The sequence below is a fragment of the Odocoileus virginianus genome, chromosome 5 (assembly GCF_023699985.2).
Source record: "Odocoileus virginianus isolate 20LAN1187 ecotype Illinois chromosome 5, Ovbor_1.2, whole genome shotgun sequence".
Taxonomy (NCBI): domain Eukaryota; kingdom Metazoa; phylum Chordata; class Mammalia; order Artiodactyla; family Cervidae; genus Odocoileus; species Odocoileus virginianus.
Window position 1 is genome coordinate 41,318,625 of NC_069678.1, and position 25,915 is coordinate 41,344,539.

Genomic DNA, 25,915 nt, shown 5'->3' on the forward strand with positions numbered 1-25,915 from the left:
TAAAAAGCTAAAAAACCACTTTGAGAACAACTGGAGAAAATTTGAATGTGAGCTATATGTTAAAAGCTCTGTTGGTGGCTCAGATGGTAAAGAATCTGCCCTGCAATGCAGGAGACCCAGGTTACATTCCTGGCTCAGGAAGATCCCCTGGAGAAGGGAATGGCAACCCACTCCAGTACTCTTGCCTGGAGAATTCCATGGACAGAAGATCTGGGTGGGCTATAGCTCATAGGGCTGCAAAGAGTCAGACGCAACTGAACAACTAACACTTTGATTTTCTATGTATTAAATATGACATATGATATTAAGATACTAATATTAACTTTTTTTAGGTGTGATAATGAATGTGGTGATATAGTAATAGAAGAAAATTCTTATTTTTAGGAGATGTGTATTTGGGTGACTGGGGACCAAGATCCCTCACTCAAGGGGGCAGTATTACTTAGGGTCAGTTGAATGAAGGCCCAGTGTTGCTAAATCTTTGTGTTTGACTGTAAGTCAAAAATAAAAGTTTATATACAAATTCTCATTTTAAAAACTGACCGGTAAGTTTCTTTAAAACACTGCAGGCTGAAAAAAACTGGGCTACAGTGTTCACTCTTTCGTACTGACCTCTGTGTCATTCTTTCTTCTCTCTTCTTGTTCTAGAATACTTTTTCCATCCTTTTCCTGTTGAAATCCTGTGGGTCTTTCAAAACCTAACAAGCAAGACCATTCACCTTTGCAAACTCCCGTAGGCAGAGCTAGCACTCTCTCTCTGCTGTGTCTGGCTGTTTATACAAACCTTCATCCAGGATTTGTAATGGAATGACATATTTGGTTGTCTGTCTCCTTCCACTTAGTTCTGAACCCTCAGGACTAAGAGCCATAGTTTACTCATTGTGGTCTCCCCCATGCTGCTCACACCATCTGGTATAAAGTTAACACTTGATGGGCATCTGTTGATTGAGTTGCAGCCTGTTAAAAGTAGTGCTACAGAAAAATTTAGGATATGACTTCTGTGGCATCCAGTTGGCAATGTACTTAAGAATGTCTAAGAATAAGTAAAAGAAAATTTCCTATTATTATATTCCAAGCAAGGTTGTGTTTTGGGCTCATTTGTCTATTATAGGAAGTCAGGTAAACAAGTTTAGTTTTAAAAAGAAAAGAATTATCTCAATAGGATTATTTCTGACCTTTTAATGCAAGAGAATGATTAATAGAGAATTGTTTCAAGGATGGATTTTCTAGGACAATCTTGGCCAAGATCAGGCCAAGGATTTAGGCTTCATAACCTGCAAATGCTCTAAACCTACTTGAACCTATAAATAAGAACTGAATGGTGGAGTGTGTGCTCACTCAAGTCACCTTCCTCCTTTTGGCACATCAGTACCTATAAGCAACTCTCTCCTCGTCATTTCCATGCATTTCTTTTCTGCAATGCTTCCTTCCTTCCTTTCTTTCTTCATTCCTTTCAAAATTCAGCTGAAATCTAAATTCTCCCAAGGAGTCTCTGATAAATGCCACACACCTTGACTGTTCCTCTATACTGTCTTCTCCATTAATCTGTGTGGTTTTTTTTTTTTTTTTTTTTTTGCTAGGCATGGTCTATTCCTCTGTAGGCTATATAATTAGGATGATTGTGTTATTAAGAATAAGATAGTAAGACTCATTTGGAGGGATCCTGTAGCTTGCTGGATCTCAGTTCCCTGGCCAGGGATTGAAACCCCAGAATCTTAACCATGAGGCCATCAGGAAATTCCTACAAACTAATTCCTACCATCAGGCAACTAGGAAACACTGGTCTTATCCTTATGCCTGCTAAGTTGCTTCGGTTGTGTCCAACTGTTTGCGACCCCATGGACTGTAGCCTGCCAGGCTCCTCTGTCCATGGGATTCTCCAGGCAAGAATACTGGAGTGGGTTGCCATGCCTTCTACCAGGGAATCTCTCCAACCCAGGGGTTGAGCCCATGTTTCTTATGTCTTCTGCATTGGCAGGAGGATTCTTTACCACTGGTGCCACTTGGGAAGCTTGGATTTGGGATTAGACTGATTAGAATTGAGGCTGGGCTCTAGAGGTTGTTAGCTGTGTGAAGCATTAGACAAGTTACTGTGTTTCACAGATGTGGATTTTTAAATCTAGGTAAATACTATCATAGGGTTTTTCTAGGGAATTAAATGATTCACTGGAGCATTAATACAGTCTAAGTTCTCAGTAAATGTTGAAAATTATGTTTACATTTGCTTGTCACTTTCTTGATCACGTTACTGCGATTCAAGGTTTGGGTGGTGGGTTTCTTTGGATTTTCTGTAACACTGCTGATTCAGGGTAGAGTGACCCATAAGATTTTACCCTAGCTATGTTGAGAACCTGTTAACCTCTGGAAAATTTTTCTTGCCTCAAAAAGATATCCCCCCCCCCATTTTTTGTCCTTCTTAATTTTATCTGTCACCTCCATTAAATTATAAAAAGATCTTTGAAGTCAGTGACCCAGTTGTACACTTTGTTACACATAGATCCAGTACCTTGTGTAGTGGGCTATCAGCAGAGGGCATTATCTAATTGAACACACATTTATTTCATACAGCTATAGAACCATCATTTCTTGTTTAAGTTACAACAGCTCCTAATGAATCTTGGAGTCTTACACTCTTGCTCGCCTACAGTCCAGTCTCTACACAGCAGCCAGTGTGATCTTTTAAAAATATAATCGTGGGAGAAGGCGAGGGTGGGATGTTTCGAGAGAACAGCATTGAAACATGTATATTATCTAGGGTGAAACAGATCACCAGCCCAGGTTGGATGCATGAGACAAGTGCTTGGGTCTGGTGCACTGGGAAGACCCAGAGGGATCGGGTAGAGAGGGAGGTGGGAGGTGGGATTGGGATGGGGAATACATGTAAATCCATGGCTGATTCATGTCAATGTGTGACAAAAACCACTACAATATTGTAAAGTAATTAGCCTCCAACTAATAAAAATAAATGGAAAAGAAAAAGACTAGATAGATAGCTTTGTATTTCATTGGGTTGGAAGTGATAATTGAAACATTACTTTGGCTGAAATAAATGTTTTCTGTTAGGAAAAATATATATATATAATCAGAGACTGTCATTTTCTTTTGAAATCTCCGAATTCTCCCCCTGGCATTTAAAATAAAATAAAAACTTACCATAATTTTGTAAGCCCTACCTGATCTGGGCTGGGTCTGTCTGACCTCATCTCCTGTCATTCACTTCCTGGATCATTACATTCCCGTAACTTTGCTGTTTCTCCTGCCTGGGTTTTTTCCCCCCTAGATCTTCCCATCATTAAGCCCAGATGTCATCTTCTCAAAGACCTTTCTTCCCCTCCCTGTTCAAAGTTTTCCTCCCATCAGTTTCTATCCCATTAGCCTGCTTTATTTAACTCAAATCCTTTACCCATTGTCTGATATTGTACTTACCAGTCACTGATGTTAGCTTGCTTGTTTATTGGAAGCTCCATGAGAGCAGGCATCTTGCCCATCTTGTATCCAAGCACTGGGGATAGAACATGACCCACTGCATGTACTGTGCATATATTTGTCAACCTGATAAATGAGTGTTACAGATAGAGTAAAGAACATCTATAGAATCTAGTAGATTTCAACACTTTTCTAAAGTGGAAGATTCTAAAAAGTCTTCCCTGGTGGCTCAGACAGTAAAGAATCTGCCTTCAATTCAGGAGACCTGAGTTCAGTCCCTGGGTCGGGAAGATCCCCTGGAGGAGGAAATGGCAACCCACTCCAGTATTCTTGCCTGGAGAATCCCATGGACAGAGGAGCCTGGCAGATTACAGTCCATGGGGTCACAAAGAGTCGGACATTACTGAGCGGCTTTACTTTCACGTCAAAGAAAATATCTGGCTTTAAATAATTAATTTGTATGTTTGTCCAGTTCTTTTCACTCATTTCTTGATGATTAATAAGACTCTATACACATAGAAAGTTATTAGCAAATACTTGGCAATTTAAAGAATCCTTGTTCAACAAAAACTACCACCAGGGGGAACTCCATCTTCTGACCAGTAGCTGTGGACAGGGAAAATCCGGCTGGAGGAGAAGCAGAGCTGACCCCAGGGGACAAGGGCAGGTGAGAGATGCTGAGCGCAGCTCCTCTGGAGTTCCCTACTGCTCTGGAGAGAGCGGTAGGAAGCAGAAGACACAGGGTCGTCACTGAAGCACTCAGAGGAGAGTCAGGGAGAGCGGGCTCATTAATGCCTTCCAGGGCTACAGTGAGAGGCAGCCTGGCCTGGAGCAACCCTGGGCCAGTGACTGCAGCGCTGCAGAAGGGATGGCAGCAACGGTGGTACCACAGGAACACTACCTCAGGGAGGTGGGGACCTGGGATGTAGCCTTCATGAGGGGCAGGCCGTAAAGGGCTTGGGAAGGAGGCAACGACTGAGAGATTATGCTTTTATAATCTTACTTTTTAAAAACTTTTTAAAAACCAATGTTATAAAACATCTACATAGGAACAGTTACTGATACATTCAGTTACACTAACATTATATGGTTTCAATTCAGTAATTTTCCATTAACAAATATTTTTTCTACCTACTCCAATGCCCTCCGTTTTCCTTCAGATGAGACAAAGAGGGCTTCGCAGAAATTACTCATTAGGTTGTAACTATTCTTCTTTCTCCTTAAAGTTGCTATGCATTTATAGAATTTATTGATTCCTTTAATACTTCCATTTTTTATGCCACTTTATATACAGCACCCGATTATGGACAAAAGGAAAAGCAAAGCACAAATAAGGAAAGATATATGATATCTTTAACAATCTATTTTCTGATTCCCTGTGGATACCAGTCAACCCAGATCTCACACAGGTTTCGCTCTTTACTGTAGGTGTGCAAAAAGACTTAACTGGTCTCGTGCATTTTATATATATGTTGTTGATTCCTGGGTTTTGACTCCTCTAAATAAACACAGCAAGACTCATTTATAAGGGTACATATGCTTCTATTCAACCAGAAGAAAATCCATAGCTAGATGTAGAAAAACAATGATGTTAAAATAAACTCTAACTTCACATTGTATTAGGCTGAGATTTTCTGAAGTAAAGTTCTTTAAAGTTAGAAGGGTTCCTGAAAAGTTTGCTGTGGATGTGGAAAGAGCATTAAGTACTGCTCCAGGAAACATTATATAGATGAAATGCTTTAATCTACTAGCTAAATGCTTTCTTAATTCTTTCCCAGTGGTATTTTGGAATGTGTTTTATTTGCTCTTGACTAAAGTCTGGATGCCAAGATGCAGGAAATATATTCCTTACAGAGCAGGTGTCTGTTTAATCCCCAGGTATGATCTTATAAGCTAGCTTAGCTAGCGATGGCCTGGTGGGAGCCTATAAAATGTATATACTGTAACTGCAGGTCCCATAATAGGTCTAGAGTAGTTAGGTTGCTGCTACACTACTCCGTCCCCCCAAAACAAGAATTCCTAAAGGGGCTTCACTAGTGGCTCAGTTGGTAAAGAGTCTGTCTGCAATTCAGGAGGCCTGGGTTTGATCCCTGGGCCGGGAAGGTCCCCTGGAAAAGAAAATAGCAACCCACTCCAGTACTTTGCATGGGGAATTTCATGGACAGAGGAGCCGGGCAAGCTACAGTCCATGGGATCACAGAGTTGGACAAGACTGTGTGACATTCACTTTCACTTTCAAGGGGTGCCATGTGTAGGCCAATAAGAAACCCGCTAGAATGGTTGTGAGGAGATACCCCACTCCCAAGGGCAAAGGAGAAGGCCCAGCAAGATGGTAGGAGGGGTGAATTCATGTTTAGAATCAAACCCCATTTCTGCCAGAGACACTCAGAGGCTCAAACAAACTTTGTGTGCACCAGGACCCAGGGACCCCACAGAGACTGAGACAGAACTGTGTCTGAGTATCTCCTGTGAAGGTATGGGCCAGCAGTGGCCTGCCACAGGGACAGAGGCTCTGGGTGCAGCAGACTTGGGTATGGCATAAGCCCTCTTGGAGGAGGTCTCTGTTAACCCCACCATAGAGCTTCCAGACCTTACACAGAACTGGGGAAACAGACTCTTGGAGGGCACAAACAGAACCCTGTGTGCACCAGGACCCAGGAGAAAGGAGCAGTGACCCCACAAGAGACTGACCGAGACTTACCTGTGAGTGTCCAGGAGTCTCCAGCAGAGGCATGGGTCAGTGGTGGCCTGCTGCAGGGTTGGGGGCAGTGAGTGTAGCAGTACATGCATGTGATCTTTTGAAGGAGGTCACCATTATCTTCATTACCTCACCATAGTTTGGCCTCAGGTAAATAGCAGGACAGGAACACAGCTCCATCCTTCAACAGAAAATTGGATTAAATTTACTGAGCATGGCCCTTCCCACCAGAACAAGACCCAGTTTCCCCTTCAGTCAGTTTCTCCCATCAGGAAACTTCCATAAGCCTCTTACCCTTCTCCATCAGAGGGGAGATAGACTGAAAACCACAATCACAGAAAACCAACCAATCTAATCACATGGACCACAGCCTTGTCTAACTCAATGAAACTATGAACCATGCCATGTAGGGCCACCCAAGACAGATGGATCATGGTGGAGAGTTCTGACAAAATGTGGTCCACTGGAGAAGGGAATGGAAAACCACTTCAGTATTCTTGCCTTGAGATCCCCATGAACAGTATGAAAAGGCAAAAAGGTATGACACTGAGAGATGAACTCCCCAGGTCAATAGGTGCCCAATATGCTACTGGAGATCAGTGGAGAAATAACTCCAGAAAGAATGAAGAGAAGGAGCCAAAGCAAAAACAACACGCAGTTGTGGATGTGACTGGTGATGGAAGTAAAGTCCAATGCTGTAAAGAGCAATATTGCATAGGAACCTGGAATGTTAGGTCCATGAATTAAGAAAAGTTGGAAGTGGTCAAACAGGAGATGGCAAGAATGAACATCGACATTTTAGGAATCAGTGAACTAAAATGGACTGGAATGGGTGAATTTAACTCAGATGACCATTATATCTACTACTGTGGGCAAGAATCCCTTAGAAGAAATGGAGTAGCCATCATAGTCAACAAAAGAGTCTGAAATGCAGTACTTGGATGCAATCCCAAAAATGACAGAATGATCTCTGTTCGTTTCCAAGGCAAATCATTCAATATCACAGTAATTCAAGTCTATGCCCCAAACAGTAATGCTGAAGAAGCTGACATTGAACGGTTCTATGAAGACCAACAAGACCTTCTAGAATTAACACCCCAAAAAGATGTCCTTTTCATTATAGGGGACTGGAATGCAAAAGTAGGAAGCCAAGAAACACCTGGAGTAACAGGCACATTTGGCCTTGGAGTACGGAATGAAGCAGGGCAAAGGCTAATAGAGCTTTGCCAAGAGAATACACTGGCCATAGCAAACACCCTCTTCCAACAACATAAGAGAAGACTCTACACATGGACATCACCAGATGGTAAACACTGAAATCAGGCTGATTATATTCTTTGCAGCCAAATATGGAGGAGCTCTGTACAGTCAGCAAAAACAAGACTGGGAGCTGACCGTTGCTCAGATCATGAACTCCTTATTGCTAAATTCAGGCTTAAATTGAAGAAAGAAGGGAAAATCACTAGACCATTCAGATATGACCTAAATCAAATCCCTTAAGATTATACAGTGAAAGTGATAAATAGATTTAAGGTACTAGAACTGATAGACAGAGTGCCTGATGAACAATGAATGGAAGTTCGTGACACTGTATAGGAGACAGGAATCAAGACCATCCCCAAGAAAAAGAAATGCAAAAAAAGCAAAATGGCTGTCTGGCTTGGCCTTACAAATAGCTGTGAAAAGAAGAAAAGCAAAAGGCAAAGGAGAAAAGGAAAGATATACCCATTTGAATGCTGAGTTCCAAAGAATAGCCAGGAGAGATAAGAAAGCTTCCTCAGTGATCAGTGCAAAGAGATAGAAGAAAACAATAGAATTGGAAAGACTAGAAATCTCGTCAAGAAAATTAGAGATACCAAGGGAACATTTCATGCAAAGATGGGCACAATAAAGGACAGAAATGGTATGGAACTAACAGAAGCAGAAGATATTAAGAAGAGGTGGCAAGAATACACAGAAGAACTATACAAAACAGATCTTCATGACCCAGATAATCACAATGGTGTGCTCACTCACCTAGAGCCAGATATCCTGGAATGTGAAGTCAAGTGGGCCTCAGGAAGCACCACTATGAATAAAGCTAGTGGAGGTGATGGAATTCCCATTGAGCTAATTCAAATCCTAAAAGTTGATGTGGTGAAAGTGCTGCACTCAATATGCAAGCAAATTTGGAAACCTCAGCAGTGGCCACAGGACTGGAAAAGGTCAGTCCCAAAGAAAGGCAATGCCGAGGAATGCACAAACTACCACACAATTGCACTCATCTCACATGCTAGGAAAATAATGCTCAAAATTCCCCAAGTCAGACTTCAACAATATGTGAACTATGAACTTCCAGATGTTCAAGCTGGTTTTAGAAAAGTCAGAGACCCACAGCAAACATTATTCTCAATGGTGAAAAATTGAAAGCATTTCCCTTAAAGTCAGGAACAAGACAAGGGTGTCCACTCTCACCACTACTATTCAACATAGTTTTGGAAGTGTTGGCCACAGCAATCAGAGCAGAAAAAGAAATAAAAGGAATCCAGATAGGAAAAGAAGTAAAACTCTCACTGTTTGCAGACGACATGATCCTCTACATAGAAAACCCTAAAGACTCTACCAGAAAATTACTACAGCTAATCAATGAATACAGTAATGTTGCAGGATATAAAATTAACACACAGAAATCCCTTGCATTCCTATACGCTAACAATGAGAAAACAGAGAAATTAAGGAAACAATACCATTCACCATTGCAACAAAAAGAATAAAATACTTAGGAGTATTTTAAAGTATTTTAAATAAATGAAAGACCTATATATAGAAAACTATATATATATATTTATATCTATAAATATATAATAATACATTTCTATTTATATTATATATAATATATATATGTGTGTATATATATATATATATAAAACACTGATGTAAGAAATCAAAGAGGACACAAATAGATGGAGAAATATACTGTGTTCATGGATTGGAAGAATCAATATTATGAAAATGGCTATACTACCCAAAGCAATCTATAGATTCAATGCAATCCCCATCAAGCTAGCAACGGTATTTTTCACAGAACTAGAACAAATAATTTCACAATTTGTACGGAAATACAAAAAACCTCGAATAGCCAAAGCAATCTTGAGAAAGAAGAATGGAACTGGAGGAATCAACCTGCCTGACTTCAGGCTCTACTACAAAGTCACAGTCATGAAGACAGTATGGTACTGGCACAAAGACAGAAATATAGATCAATGGAACAGAATAGAAAGCCCAGAGATAAATCCACGAACCTATGGACATCTTATCTTTGACAAAGGAGGCAAGGATATACAATGGAAAAAAGACAACCTCTTTAACAAGTAGTGCTGGGAAAACTGGTCAACCACTTGTAAAAGAATGAAACCAGAACACCTTCTAACACCATACACAAAAATAAACAAAGAAACTCAAAATGAAAGATCTAAATGTAAGACCAGAAACTATAAAACTCCTAGAGGACAACATAGGCAAAACACTCTCCTACATAAATCACAGCAGGATCCTCTGTGACCCACCTCCCAGAATATTGGAAATAAAAGCAAAAATAAACAAATGGGACTTAATGAAACTTAAAAGCTTTTGCACAACAAAGGAAACTATAAGCAAGGTGAAAAGACAGCCCTCAGAATGGGAGAAAATAATAGCAAATGAAACAACAGACAAAGGATTAATCTCAAAAGTATATAAGCAACTCCTGCAGCTCAATTCCAGAAAAATAAATGACCCATTCAAAAAATGGGCCAAAGAACTAAACAGACATTTCTCCAAAGAAGATATACGGATGGCTAACAAACACATGAAAAGATGCTCAACATCACTCATTACCAGAGAAATGCAAATCAAAACCACAATGAGGTACCATTAAACCCCAGTCAGGATGGCTGCTATCCAAAAGTCTACAAGCAATAAATGCTGGAGAGGGTGTGGAGAAAAGGGAACCCTCTTACACTGTTGTTGGGAATGCAAACTAGTACAGCCACTATGTAGAACAGTGTGGAGATTCCTTTAAAAACTGGAAATAGAACTGCCATATGACCCAGCAATCCCACTCCTGGGCATACACACTGAGGAAACCAGATCTGAAAGAGACGTATGTACCCCAATGTTCATCGCAGCACTGTTTATAATAGCCAGGACATGGAAGCAACCTAGATGCTCATCAGCAGACGAATGGATAAGGGAGCTATGGTACATATACACAATAGAATATTACTCAGCCATTAAAAAGAATAAATTTGAATCAGTTCTAATGAGATGGATGAAACTGGAGCCCATTATACAGAGTGAAGTAAGCCAGAAAGATAAAGACCAATACAGTATACTAATGCATATATATGGAATTTTAAAAGATGGTAATGATAACCCTATATGCAAAACAGAAAAAGAGACACAGATGTACAGAACAGACTTTGGGACTCTGTGGGAGAAGGTGAGGGTGGGACGTTCTGAGAGAATAGCACTGAAACAAGTATACTATCAAGGGTGATACAGATCACCAGCCCAGGTTGGATGCATGAGACAAGTGCTCAGGGCTGGTGCACTGGGAAGACCCAGAGGGATGGAGTGGGGAGGGAGGTGGGAGGGGGGATCGGGATGGGGAACACATGTAAATCCATGACTGATTCATGTCAATGTATGGCAAAAACCACTACAATATTGTAATTAGCCTCCAACTAATAAAAATAAATGGGAAAAAGAAAACAAAAATAGAAAAGGCAGAGGAACCAGAGATCAAATTGCCAACCTCTGTTGGATCATCAAAAAAGTAAGAGTTCCAGAAAAACACCTATTTCTGCTTCATTGACTATGCCAAAGCCTTTGACTGTGGATCACAACAAGCTGTGGAAAATTCTGAAAGAGATGGAAATACCAGACTACCTGACCTGCCTCCTGAGAAATCTGTATGCAGGTTAGGAAGCAACAGTTAGAACTGGACATGGAACAACAGACTGGTTCCAAATAGGCAAAGGAGTATGTCAAGGCTGTATATTGTCACCCTGCTTATTTAACTTATATGCAGAGTGCATCTTGGGAAATGCTGGTCTGAATGAAGCACAAGCTGGAATCAAGATTGCCGAGAGAAATATCAATAACCTCAGATATGCAGATGACACCACCCTTGTGGTATAAAGTGAAGAAAAACTAAAGACCCTCTTGATGAAGGTGAAAGAGGAGAGTGAAAAGTTGGCTTAAAGCTCAGCATTCAGAAAACTAAGATCATGGCATTCGGTCCCATCACTTCATGGCAAATAGATGAGGAAACAGTGGAAACAGTGGTGTGGCAGACTTTATTTTTTTGGACTCTAAAATCTCTACAGATGGTGGCTGCAGCCATGAAATTAAAAGATGCTTACTCCTTGGAAGAAAAGTTATGACCAACTTAGACAGCATATTAAAAAGCGGAGACATTACTTTGCCAACAAAAGTCTGTCTAGTCAAAACTATGGTTTTTCCAGTAATCATGTATGGATGTGAGAGTTGGACCATGAAGAAAGCTGAGTGCTGAAGAATTGATGCTTTTGAACTATGGTGTTGGAGAAGACTCTTGAGAGTCCCTTGGACTGCAAGGAGATCCAACCAGTCCATCCTAAAGAAGATCAGTCCTGAATATTCATTGGAAGGACTGATGCTGAAGCTGAAACTCCAATCCTTTGGCCACCTGATGTGAAAAATTGACTCATTTGAACAGTCCCTGATGCTGGGAAGGGTTGAAGGTGGGAGGAGAAGGGGACAACAGAGGATGAGACGGTTGAATGGCATCTCTGACTCAATGGACATGAGTTTGGGTAAACTTCGGGAGTTACTGATGGATAGGGAGGCCTGGCGTGCTGCGGTCCATGGGGTTGCAAAGAGTTGGACACGACAGAGAGACTGAACTGAACTGAACTGATATGGAGGCCTAGCAATATAAAAACTAAGAGACAAATCCATATTCTCACCATTTTCTTTGTCTAATTACTCAACTTAATTCAACCACCTTCCTGGAAATGAATATCAGAGAAAGGTATACTCAGAAATGTGTTGTTGGGAGTAGCTAACTTACCACTTTCCACAATGTAATGGCTCCTTTCTCCATCCCATTAATAATTAAGTTTATAGTTAAATCCATTATGCAGGCAGAGTAAATTGTAGGGAGAACTGAGCATGGAGAATAAACTTATCTTTTGTAATAAGGCCTCTTTTGAGTAATTCTCTATTGAATTTCTCATTTTATCCACAGGGTCTCTCAAAAGGAATACACACAAGGTGCATCTTCTGCAGTTGAGTTGCAGGACTCTTGGGCATATTTTCAGTACTTGATCATACTTGGACTTCTGAGGACAGAGCATAGTTTGGTTGAGAAGACATAGTCACCTATGGACTGTGTAACTATTCTTTTTGCAACTGGCAACCTGAGAGATATGAGAAGGAATGATGGACCTTTATGGTGATGCACTTAGGAATTTGTTAACTGCATTTTGGAAGTCAGTTTAAGAGTAAGCAGTGTTGATGGGTTTAGCATGGACTATCTCCTTAACTGTTATAGTTATCCAGCTATAGCACAACCAGAAAGACACCAATTAGAAATTTGCTTAAGGAATTCAGGTATGGGAGTGGCTCCACTCAGTTTTTTTTTCAGGTTAACTGCTTGGTGGCAAGTCACAGTGCTCTATTTAGAGTGGAAGCTGGCTGGGATTCATAAGGGGTTTTCGAAAGGTGGGACTCCACAAGAAGCTAGAGGAGGCCATTCAGAAATTGGTTCCAGTTTGGGCACATAGCGGAATCAATGGAAGAGTCTTAGACCTATCTCTCCAAGTATATGGACTGGTGTGCTAGCATCCAAGAGTTTAACATGGTGTAACTAAGAATTTAGGATATAAAGGTTTCTAAGTTGTAGAATGTTTTTAAATGGTATTTAACCTGCCAGACAAGACTATCAAGAGATGTTAGGTTGGGTACCATAGGGTCCCCTTCTTCAAAGGAATCCCACTCACTGTCAAAACTCTCACTGAGGTAATTAGCATTTTCTTCTTCCTCACTTTTTGATTCTGATAAGGAGTTGGAAGAAGGATTTCTAGGAACCATTAGAAGATAGGATAGGATAGGGGGGAAAAGTTACTAGAAAAAGGTGGCAATCTAAGCCAGTAAAACCCTAACACAGGCAAATAGAAGCAAAGAGGAGAAATCCTTTTAATAGGTTCATCTGGCTGTTCCTCAGTCTGTTTCACACCCAGAGTGCCCCTGACTCACACCACTGTGCCGTTCTACAAGATAATGTTCTTCACTTACAAAGAAGACAGTTCAGTTCCTCAGGACCAGTTCATGTGTAAAATTAGTCACTGGCCAGTGGCACAGGTCAGAGTCTCTCCTTCAAGTCCTGGCTACCCAAGAAGAGAAGGGGCCTCATCTAGGCAAGCTGATTTTCTTAGCATGGTCTCAATTGTTCGTGATATTATGAAGAGACATTTTGTGTGCACTTTTTTTTTTGACAGGAATTGTATATCTATTTGGTAATGAAAAGAAACAGCCTTCTTTGTCTGCTGGTGCAGCAACTTTTGTGCAGTGGGGTGGTGGGATAGGTTGTGAAGGATCTGTCTGGTGTGCACAGATACGACATTTTCCGTAGGTGGTGCAAATGCCCTTGGAAACTAGTGACACAGTTGTTGGACTGTCTGGAAAGGCAGTCTTAACCCATGGATGATCCTCACCTCATCTCTAGCCCCAAGACCCTACTAGGCCTAATGCCATCAGCTCTGTTTCCCATAGTCTTAATTTTTTTTTAATGTAAAACTGAGATTGCCTTAAGTTTGCAACTGACATATTTAAATTAAAATTTCATTTAACAACATACATATTAATATACAAACTTCCAAATCATCTAAATGTTTGCAGTCACTGTGTAGCTCCATTAAAATGTATGTTTACATTATACTTTAAATCTATAATTCCTTGGGACATACTCATATCTTATGAGAATAGAAAGCTTGCCTAGGGCTTCTTCTATAATGGAAATGGAAACATTGCTGACATCTGAATCATGTTTAGTGTAAAAAAGAAAATTGGGACCATCTGAACACTCAGTATCCTTTCATGGCATAGAATGGTAGATTATTGGTGTAAAAAGAACCACTTTTTAAAAAAAATATTCAAAGTGTTACCAAGCACCAAAGTCCTTTGTCTTTGGAAATACTGTGGCTTTCCAGGTCACTGGTTGTGTGTCATATACCAATAGAGGGCACGATTCATCAGCTGTGGACATTCTTTGCATTCTTAGTGTTGTTCATTGCTGTTTCTTTACCTCATGGACTGGCTGACACTTTTCACTAAAATAAGCCCTTGAGTTTATGATCATTGTGCATCAGGTTATTGGGTTGGTGGCTGGCCTTCCAGCTGTTCACCGGCCTGAGCTCATGAGAAAGCGGTCACAGTTCTCAGTGTCACAATGCTGTTCTCTTAGGTTAAATCCAAAACACTGGTGATATCCAAAACCTTCTGATATAAGAATTATTTTTTTTTATGTTTTCAATTAATGAAGCAGAAATACAAATTGTGAGCAATGTCTATAAATAGCCTTGGTTCTTCTATGAGGAATATCTTCAATGTTAGCACCTGCAAGAAGATAGCATGTGTCATATTCGTTTTATAATATTAGTGTTAGTACAGAATGATGGCAGGAAGACAAATCAGGTTGTATTCCCATCCCTATGAAGGCTTGAAGTGTTAGGTTCAATCACATGAAATTGCTATTTGTGTAGAAAATTTTACATGGCTTTAGGAGGCAAGAGGGCCTTCCCCAGAGGCTCTGATAGTAAAGAATCTGCCAGCAATGCAGGAGACCCAGGTTCCAACCCTGGGTTGGGAAGATCTCCTAGCGAAGGGTATGGCAACCCACTCCAGTATTATTGCCTGGAGAATCCCATGGACAGAGGCTATTGTTGTCCACTCACTTGGATACAACTGAGTGACTAATACTTTCAGGAGACAAGACACATTTTAATTGTTCTTGTACATCATTGTGAGTTTGTCACACAGATTTTAAATTAATGCATATAACTTAAAAGTTAGAACATGAAAGACAAGATTTGTTTGTTCTCATTCCTGCTGTTTTTACTCTGTCATCGCCCCCTTGCTCTTAAGCAAATGGAGACTCTGCCTAAAAAAATATCCTGGTATTTGACTTTCTGTAGCCCCTTGAGAGGTAAACAAATAAAAGCACAAATATTACATGCTCAGGTGTGGGTTAAAGTTGTCTTTAGATTTTTCTAACACTAGTTTAAACTCACAACTGTCTCTTTATGATTTTTATCAATTTTTTTAATAGAGAAGACATTGTCATCACGAGGACGTATTAGAAGTAGTCAAATGCCTTACTCCTCCTCATTCTTCTGTATTTCTCCATTTGCAGTTTCGGCTGTACAGAAAAGAAGCTCTGGCAACTTCTGCTGAGACTTTTCAGTAGGAAAAGCTTCCCCAAAAAAAGCGACAGCTATTTTGAAGGCCAACTTGCTAAAATTATATTCAGGTAAATTAAATTTTAGATGTCATCCTCTACAGCTAAAAGTAAGCACATTTGACTTAATCATTTTAATCAAAAATGTATTTGTATTCAAGCGTTCATATATATGAGTTCTCTTGGCTGGATTTAAATTATGTTGACAGAAAACATGCATTTTCTCACATTTTCAAATACCAAGAAAGCTTTAGAACCTCTAGCTTGGTTATTTTGGAAGAAAAAATGTGATTCAGCCAAGGCTGATCTTGTTTTTCCTTTATTCTTGAAGCCAGAAGCAATTACTTTTCATTTAGGATCAAGCGGCTGTAACATTGCCATTCGTGGCTGAGGCTCCTGGTTTTAGCATGTCTGCTTGGTTCCCAGCCAGTCCTGGGTGTTCAGGTAGCAGCTGGGGATGGGAGTGCCTCTCCAGCCCACATTCCTTGGCTATGAATTTTGCAGCCCTGTTTATCTGATGAGGATCTCCCCACAGTGAGTTGCCCATGACATTGTCACACAGACATTAATGAATGATATGGAAAGATACTCATTCTTTTTCCTCCTGGAATGCCAACCAATCCTGACTCTTCCAGTCCCTTCACGCTGGCTGATGACCACAAAGACCTGGTACTAAGATGAGATCCAATGAGATCTATCCTACCTAAACCAAATTCTAACAGGATGCCTGTATACATCTTCTCTGTGAGACTATCATCCAAACCTGTTCAGCATATTTTTCAACAATTATATTTGCCCAAACACTGACTCTCACTACTCTGTACTCATTGTTTATTGATATTTATACTTTTAATCTATAAATGCCGCCACTGATTTCAGTACCCAAAGATTCTCTTCCTTCTCTTGAAACTCCTGAATTTACTTGGGATGACTTTAGAGCCCGGATCTTTCACTATTTCATGTGTCTTTCTTTTGCCTGCCCAAACCAGACTGTGAATTCCTTGAGAGAGGGGCTCCCATAAACTGCAACACCTTATACAGACAGATAGACAGGAGAAAAAATATTTGGACAGAAAGACCTTTGTTGTTCTTAGTAATCCAGAAAATTTGTCTTAACTTGTTCAGAACACTCTAGACATAGGCTGTAATAAACATATGGCTCCTCTCCTTTCCCCTGCCTGCCCTCTGCTGGAATGGCTCACCAGCAGTAAGCTGACCAGAGGAGGAGGATGTTCAGGGAACACGGGAAAATACAGGGCTTGTTTGGCTGAAAGGCTGCCTGAATAACTGTGCATTGAGTCCACAACCTGGATCTTCAGAACTCTGCATTATGTGCACTGGAATAACTAGCAGACTCATTACAAGACCCTTTATGAGTTCAACCATGCGTAGGGATTATCCCTGCTAGCGTGAGAGGGGCCAAGTAATCTTGGGTGTCCTCCTCCTCTGCTGTATTCGTTTCATCTCCAGAATCACCCAACAGATGGCAGGGAGCTAAGCTAGGTGGTGCCCCCTCCCAAACACAGATGCCCTTTGTGTTCACAAGCCCCTCAAAGCCTTCACCATGTTCACATATATCAGGCATTGACAGGGATCTGACAAGGCTGCCAGTTTGGTAATGCGATTCAGGAGGTAAGTTTGAAACTGTAGCAGGGTTTTCTGTTTAGAAGGGCAGAAGCAGATGGCAGCCGCTGAGGCAGCCCATTTGCCCTTGGAGAGGAGATACAAGAGTGTCTGATCCCTGGACCACCTCTCTCTCTTGCTGGCCCAGGCCGTGTCTGGGCAGTCCCCTTCTTCCTCCCGCTGTTACTCAGGAGGCTAGGTGTTATGAAAAAGAGAAGGAAAAACATGTTTTTCTGCATTTTATTATTAAAAGAGGGCACTTTCTGGGAAGGCAAAATCCATTAGCTGAATCCATTTCAGTTTCAATGGTTAATTAATTCAGGCAACTTTAATGCACTTTTATTATGTAGCCTTTAAGAGCTATTCTGGTAAATGTCCATCCCATAAATATTAGCACTACTTTATATGTAAGATATTCTTTTTGGAAGGGTGAATCTGAATTATTATCCAGGTACTAACTTGCACACAACGCTGTCCAGGCAATCCAAAAATGCTTCCTCATAGTTTGAACATTGTTCAATACATTTTGAAGTGGGAAAAAACTGTTCAGATTTGACCCTACATTTTAAGTTGTGGAGAAATCAGCCTGGTTGCCTCCCAAAACGTAATTTTGAAAACCAGTTTTGCCATACTATGAACTGAATAATTGATTTCCCCATTTCATTCTGTAAATTAAACACTAGGCTTTGAATTACTAGAAGAAATAGCACAGTTAGCCAATAAACCTTTCTTATACAATGACAACATTTTAATTTATTATGTACATTAGCATTTATTCATGCCTAAGATTTCATCAATCAATTTTCTATATAAAAAAGATGTCTCTGGAAACAACAGTGGAGAAGTGCTGAGTTCCAAAAGCAATGTTGTGAAAGGCAGCAGGGCCAGAGTTCTGGGCACACGTTTAACTAAATTATAGTCAATAACTATGCGGCCCCAAGTATAAGCCCACATTTTTTAAAGTATCCACCTTATGAACGGACTCTCTTGGAATGTCAGAATTTTAAAGAAACTATTTACTTTTCACTGTTTAAGAGGTCGGCTCTATTTGTTCAGAATTACAGCAACCTCTGTTCTTATTTTAAAATATTTATTTTGCCACTTTGACAGGCTTAGTCTGCACTGCTTTTGGGTTTTAATTTTGTTTGCAGTAGTAAATTTCAATAGTTGGCTTCAGATTAAATGAATGTTAGTACTTTGTGATGATTTTATTAATTAGTTGTTTTGAAAACTATTTTAATCTGAGCGTTACTCCATTATAGAAACTCTATAGAAGTACTATCAGGTAGGTGTTAATTTAAAATTATTTATTCAGTTCATTAATTTAACAAAATTATATTTAACACGTATCAGGACTGAGTAGTCCACAGGCAAGATAGGCACAGTGCCTGGAGGCCACAGTACTTTTAGGGAGCTGTGCAAATGTTTTCATTTCTTTTAAAACCAAAAGAAAAATTAACTTTTAGGTTAAAAAATATTAAAATATGTAATACTAATATACTTACCTTTATACCAACATGGTAATAAAATACAATTTTTAACATGTCTTTTAATGAAAGAAGTCTATGTAAACTAAAGTTCCCAGGACCTATGAAAATGATAATATAACCTATGCCATATTTAAGCTATGTTAGATTCTAGAGATAAAAAGATGAGTGGGACACAATTTCTGTTCCCAAAGTACTCACAGCTAATGAAGAAAATGGACATTAAATAGGTATTTATAATGTGGTTTCCTTGAAGTTGTTTGGAGTAGTCATTATAGCTTGAAGAGCACCAGAGTTTTACTACAAAATGTCATTCAATGCATAGACTGAGTCTTTTCCTTCTTTTAGTTAAATTTTACCAAAATAGGATTTGTATATATTTAAATGATACATATACAGCATTACTATATGTTTGTTCCTTTCAAACACTGCTGATATTGTCATTTGGATCTGTAAGTCAAATCTTCATATGTTATGAGCATACTGCATTACCAGGACCATGAAGGAAATGCCAGATCTTAGGTATTAATGGTTCAATGGTAAAAATGAGAACTTCAGTTCTCCCATGCTTAGCAAAGCTTCCCTACTTATATCATTCTGAGTTTTATTGAGGCTTCAGACATGGAACAGAATCTTGGCTACACTTTCTCTCTTCATAAAATTTCTCATATATATAAGATACAGCACTTTTTCAATTACTCTCTCTGTGCCGCAATTGAGGTAGTTAGAATGTTCTCCTTAACCTAAATCTTCTTTGTTAATATTTAGGTCCACTTCCACGTTTTTGTTGTCAATTGGAGAATGATTTTTTACCATTTTCAACTTTACCTGCATTATCTTATTACGCACACAAGCTTTTTGAATAAGCAGGGCATCATGGGATACTGGAAAGAGCATAGGCTCAGACAAACCTGGGTATGAACCAGAATCATGTCTCTCAAACTATATGACCTTCCTTAACTCATTTAAACTCATTGCATCCCAGCATCCTCATCTATATAAAATAGGGATCATTATGAATGTGTTAGAAAATTGCTGTAAAAATTAGAAGAATATATGTTAAACATTAGGCCAGTACCTGGAATATGGTAGATGGCTAAATAAGTAGCTGCTGTTATTATTTGCCATACTTTACAAATTAAGAAACTGAAACACAGACATATTAAATGACTTTGGTCAAGGTTGGGGGCTATGGTACCCATTTATTACTAGGAAATTGGAGGCTTGCTTTTGATCAAAATTGAGAATGAAGTCATAGGACACAAAGAAAGTGCAGAAGCAAGAAGGACGGAAAGAACACTGACATCAAAGCAACCAGGTAATCTGTGTATTTATTGAACACACTGTAAGTATAAGATATCCTTTGCACAAGTTGGACCACTTTGGTTTGCCAATGACTGAATCCTAACTTGCCCTTCCAAAAGGCTGGTATAACCCAAACACAGGATGTAGGGAACTGGTTCTGGTGATGTCTGGATTCTGTGGCAGGAACACTTTCAGGATTCCCTCTCTATTTCTAACCAGTTTGTCTGGTATTCTTTGCAGATTGCATTCTCCATGCCATGGGGAAGATGGCTCCTAGCAACCTTGATCTCTTCTCATCTAAGCAGCTCTTCTATCAGCAAACAAAGTAGGTTTCTTCCTTTTTGGTTCCAATCTGAAAACAATTTCAAGCATGATTTGCACAGGATCAACTTAAGTCACATACTCCTCCTCAAACCGTGACAACCAGAAAGATGAAGTAATATGATTGGTTGAACTGAATTTCTAATGAAATGAAATTCCATTTCATTAGAATTTGTTTCCTATGGAAAGAGATGCATCAAGCATGCTGAGATAGTAACCTTTACCTTCTATAAGAGGTAATAGAATAGTTAGTATTTTAGTGGTAGAGTTGGTTCAAAGAACCAAAATGCTAGAATCTCTGGATGTCTGGTTAAGATATCACAGGGCCTGATGTCACGTGAACTTTGTAGCCAAGAAAGAAAGCCTATCATACTTTCCTCTCCCAGAATGTTGGCTCATAGAGTAAAAACTTGAATTTATTTCTTAGTATATGTACCTTTTAATGAAGAAAGTTATAAACACTTGAGTATTATCTTAGAAAGAGCAGAGCCTCTAAAGAGAGTGGTTGAATGTGACATTTCTGTTGTTTGAAAAACTTTAGGATGTCATGTCCGATGGGAATGCATTATTCTAACAATTTACTTAACATTTTGCTTCCTGTAGAGTGGACTGGGTGTGGGAGCCGAAAGCAGACTCATGAATTGAATTTATAGTGGATGAGCTTCTCCTAATGCTTTTGCCAGGTCGTTTTAAGACTGTTTGCTGTTGGTTCCAGTACTTTCAATATCCACTCACCACTGCATTAGTGGGAGGACTATTGTGTTATATAAGAGATCTGCAGAGTTAGTGACTTAGTAGAGAGTCATGTTTTGACTTTATGCCAACATCATCATCATTTCCCTACTCGTTTCACATTTCTCTTATCAGCTGGGCCCTCGATTCAAGGTTACCTTGATTATTTTCAGGTCTTGAGTCATGAATCTCCCTTATTTTTACCTCACTTTATCTTCTTTCTTTTAAAAATTGAAGGTGTCCTCCAAGGGGGTGAGTGGGGTGAGATTAGGAGATTGGGATTGGCATATATACACTATGTATGTGTATATGTATAAAGTGTTATATTTTATACTATGTATAAAATGTTGGTCACTCTGTCATATCCAACTCTTTGTGACCCCATGGTCTGTAGCCCACCAGGCTCCTCTGTCCATGGGATTTCCCAGCAAGAATGCTGGAGTAGGTGGCCATTGCCTTCTCCAGTGGAATCTTCCTGAGCCAGGGATCAAACCCAGGTCTCCCACATGGCAGGCAGATTATTTACTGTCTGAGCCACCGTAACTAATGAGAACGCACTGTTTAGCATGGGGAACTCTACCCAATGCTCTGTGGTGACCTCATTGGGAAGGAAATTCAAGGAAGAGAGGATATACATATACATGTGACTGTTCACTTTGCTGTATAGAAGAAACTAACACAACATTTGAAACCAACTATAGTCCAGTTAGGGGCTTCCCTGGTAGCTCAGCTAGTAACGAATCTGCCTGCACTGCAGGAGACCCCGGTTTGATTCCTGGGTCAGGAAGGTGCCCTGGAGAAGGGATAGGCTATACACTCCAGCATTCTTAGGCTTCCCTGGTTTCTCAGCTGGCAAATAATCCACCTGCAGTGCAGGAGACCTGGGTTCCATCCCTGGGTTGGGAGGATCCCCTGGAGGAGGGCATGAGTCAGACAGAACCGAGTGACTAAGCACAGCACAGTCATTGGACATAAGAGATCAGAAATAAAGAAAAAGTCTTTGGTGACTCCTAGGTATTTAGTTTTGTGACCTGTATGGATGGGGATATAATTAAATTAAAATGAAATAGAATTCATTTAAAAAAATACCTACCCTTTCCCAGCACTACATTCTTCTCTCTTTCACTGCCACAGAAAACTAACTCCATCCATTTCTTCATTTTCTATCTGTATTTCCAGTTATTCCTCTCTGATGCAGCTCCCCCACTTATCTACCTATAAGACTATCTCCTTGAGATATCATCAAAAAGGATAATGTAGGTGGCAGTATACGGTTGCCCTAAAGTGGAATGTAAATATGATGGAATATCATTGTTATCCTATCTTTCTCCTTCACTCCACAACCATCTAAAAAGTCAGTATAAAGTATTTCTTAATTTTAATTTTCCATTATTCAGCTCATTACTTAGTATCTTAAAATCTGACTTCATTCTCTTAACATACTACCCTGGGGTTCATATCATTGCATTATCTTTCTTCTAGCACATGGCACAGTTGACTATGCCCTCCTCTTGATTCTACCACCTCACCATCTTGGTTTACTTTCTCTCTTTCTGACCAATAATATATTTTCTAAAATTTTGACAACGTTATGGATATGCAATTCACTCATTCAAAGTGTACAATTCAATGGCTTTTTATATTCAATATACACTGAATTGTGCAATAATCACCACAGTCAATTTTAAAACATTTTCATCACCTCTGAAAAGAAACTCTACATACCTTAGCCACCCTCTCCAATCACCCATCCCTCCCAGCCTTACACAACCACTAATCTGCTTTTTTCTGACCACTCGTATTTTAGTGATCATCTTTTTCCTTGTGTCTCTGAATGTGAGTGGTCTCCACCATTCTGTCCTTGCTCATTCCCCCTATGCCTCCTCTCTCTCATAAATGATTCTCAAAAGAGCACCCAGATCTCTCTCTTCACCTCAACTTCTTTATTAGATGCCTGCTGATAACTTTAACCTATATATCTCATCAGTCCCCAACTATAATGTACACTAAAATAAACTCTTAGCCCATCCTAAGTTATTTTCTATCCTATCTCAGCTAACAGTATTACATTTCTACCCAGTCATTTGGACTTAAAGCCTTGGTTTGATTTTGGCTCCTCTCTCCCCGTTATCCCCAAATCTGATTTTAGCCATATTTTAAGGACACATTGTTCTATCCACCTGCTTTCATTCTGTCTCTCCCCTCTGCCTTCTCTTCCTTCGGGCAGTATAGCTCAGGCTGATAGAGTAACACAAGGTCTATTATTTTGCTTTTGGTGAGGTTGTCCAGAAGTATTTTGTGGCCATACTTTTTCTCTCTTCCTCATTCTTAATTCTTTCCCATTTCTCAGAAGAATAACTGTTTGAACTCTATTTTAAAGATCACTAAATCTTCTTCTACACACGTACCCTTCTCTTAACCCCTATATACATGAATGTGCTAAGAATGGCCTGTATAACATGTTTAATAAGCAACAGTCAGGTGTATGCTGACTATTATTTGTAAGCAATGACATAGCAAAAAATATTTCCTAGCTGTATGTTTTATTAATATAATTTGCATCTTCAGTGGGGGAGAACAAGAAGGTGGAGGAGTAGGTGGACATGGACTATATCTCTCTCCACAGATACGTCAGGAATACACCGTCAGACACAGAAGTGCATGCAGAACACCAGCTGAGGGTGGACAGGAGTACCTGACCAGCAGAAAAGAATATGTAGAACCACACAAAACTCGGTAGGATGAAGGAACTAGAGGGAAAAAGCAAGAGTGTTAGTAGGACTGGACCTGCCCTCGGCAGGTGGGGGAACTGAAGCAGGGGTCTGATCCCCACATCGGGGCAATTGTCTGAGTCAGAGGAGAAGCATTTAAGGCTGAGAGTGAAACAGCTGACTTGTGGCAGCCTAAACGGACTGAGAATCAGACAGCCCTTGCTGCAGCCATACATGCCCTGGGCAGGGATGCAGGTCCCCTGGAAGGCACATCGGCTGGGAGCTGAAGTTTAGGGATTGCGGAGCAATCACAGGGCAAGGGCTGCTGTAGACTGCAGAGAGACGGATGGAGGGGATGTGAAGGAGGAGACTGTGGTGGGAAATGCCTGCGGAGGAAAGCTGGGCAGCCATGGAAGCAAGGTGATACTGCTGAGTCACACGTAAGGAGTGGAGCCATCACCATAGTATCTCTCTTCCCACACACCAGCATCGGCAGCTGAACAATAGAAAGGCAGGCCCATCAAACGCCTGATGCACTGAACTACAGAATAGGACCCCAGCCAGGGGGCCCCTCTATGTGCCTGATGCACCAAACAACAGAGAAGGACCCCAAGCAAGGGAGCCCTCTAAGTGCCTGAATGGGCAGACCTATGGAGATAGACTGGCCAAGGAGGCCTTCTGATCACCAGCTACAAGAGGCTCGAAAAAAACTCAGATAGAGCTGTAACTCCTATGGCAGAGGCAGTCTGTCCCTGCACACGGTGCCGTCAGGGTCCCTGCAAGCCAAGCAGCTATACCACTTTCATGCTCAACTCTCACTGGGGCCGAGCTGCCACAGGCAAAAGAAGTCTTGCATATATGCATGCAGGGTTGCTTTGGTCATGTCCAACTCTTTGCGACCCTATAGACTGTGGCCTGCCAGGCTTCTCTGTCAGGGAGGGGGGTTCTCCAGGCAAGAATACTGGAGCGTATTGGCCAATATTGTTTGCCATACCCTTCTAGAGCACTATATTTCCTGCCCCTCTAGCCGCCAACCCCCCTGAGTACCTGGTGCTGCCAGAACCCCTGCGACCCAAGCAGCTGCACCACCTCCTCACCTGGCCCTCACAGGGGCAAACCCAAGTCCTCCAGGGCAGTGCCAGGAGCAAACCCCAGTGGACGACCCACATGCAGAGGTGGAAATAGAATCACAATTGAAACCCAGGGGAATTTTGGCTAAGGAAGAAGACCCAGAACCTTCCCACCAGCTGTACAAGCTGCAGATGAAATCCACACGATCAACTAGGCAGACTCCGTGTCTATGGAATATATAAAAGGACATTGAGAGCTCCCATAAAAGAAAACGCACTAGTTCTGATAGCTGTGGACATTGGAGGCAAGAACACACAGGCGTAAGACCAGATTAGAATCTGAGCGGCCCCCACAGCAGGTCCAGAGATGAGCACAGTGTTAGAGGGCATCCTAGGGATGCGAGGTGGACTGTGACTCCCAGCAAGGGAAAGGACTCAGACAGCAGTGACTCAGGGAAAACATTATTATTCTTATGTTTTGACTCGTTCTGTAGATTTTTTTAGATTTTTTTTTTCTGTCCTTTTTTCCCCCTCTGTTGAACCTGGAATCTTAGGTCCATGAATCAAGGCAAATTGGAAGTGGTCAAACATGAGATGGCAAGAGTGAATGTCGACATTCTAGGAATCAGCTAACTAAGATGGACAAATGGGCGAATTTAACTCAGATAACCATTATATCTACTACTATGGAAGAAATGGAGTAGCCATCATAGTCAACAAAAGAGTCTGAAATGCAATACTTGAATGTCGTCTCAAAAACAACAGAATGTTCATTTCCAAGGCAAACCACTCAATATCACAGTAATCTAAGCCTATGCCCCAACCAGTAACACTGAAGAAGCTGAGGTTGAACGGTTCTATGAAGACCTACAAGACCTTTTAGAACTAACACCCAAAAAAGACGTCCTTTTCATTATAGGGGACTGGAATGCAAAAGCAGGAAATCAAGAAACACCTGGAGTAACAGACAAATTTGGCCTTGGAGTACGGAATGAAGCAGGGCAAAGACTAATAGAGTTTTGCCAAGAGAACACACTGGTCATAGCAAATACCCTCTTCCAACAACACAAGAGAAGACTCTA

The 25,915-nt window shown here is 40.6% G+C and overlaps 1 pseudogene; it reads right to left on the reverse strand.

Annotated features, from left to right (window-relative positions):
* Nucleotides 1-12,576: 12,576 nt before the first annotated feature.
* On the reverse strand, nucleotides 12,577-13,219 carry LOC110127162 (DDB1- and CUL4-associated factor 16-like; annotated as a pseudogene).
* Between the last annotated feature and the right edge of the window lie 12,696 nt (nucleotides 13,220-25,915).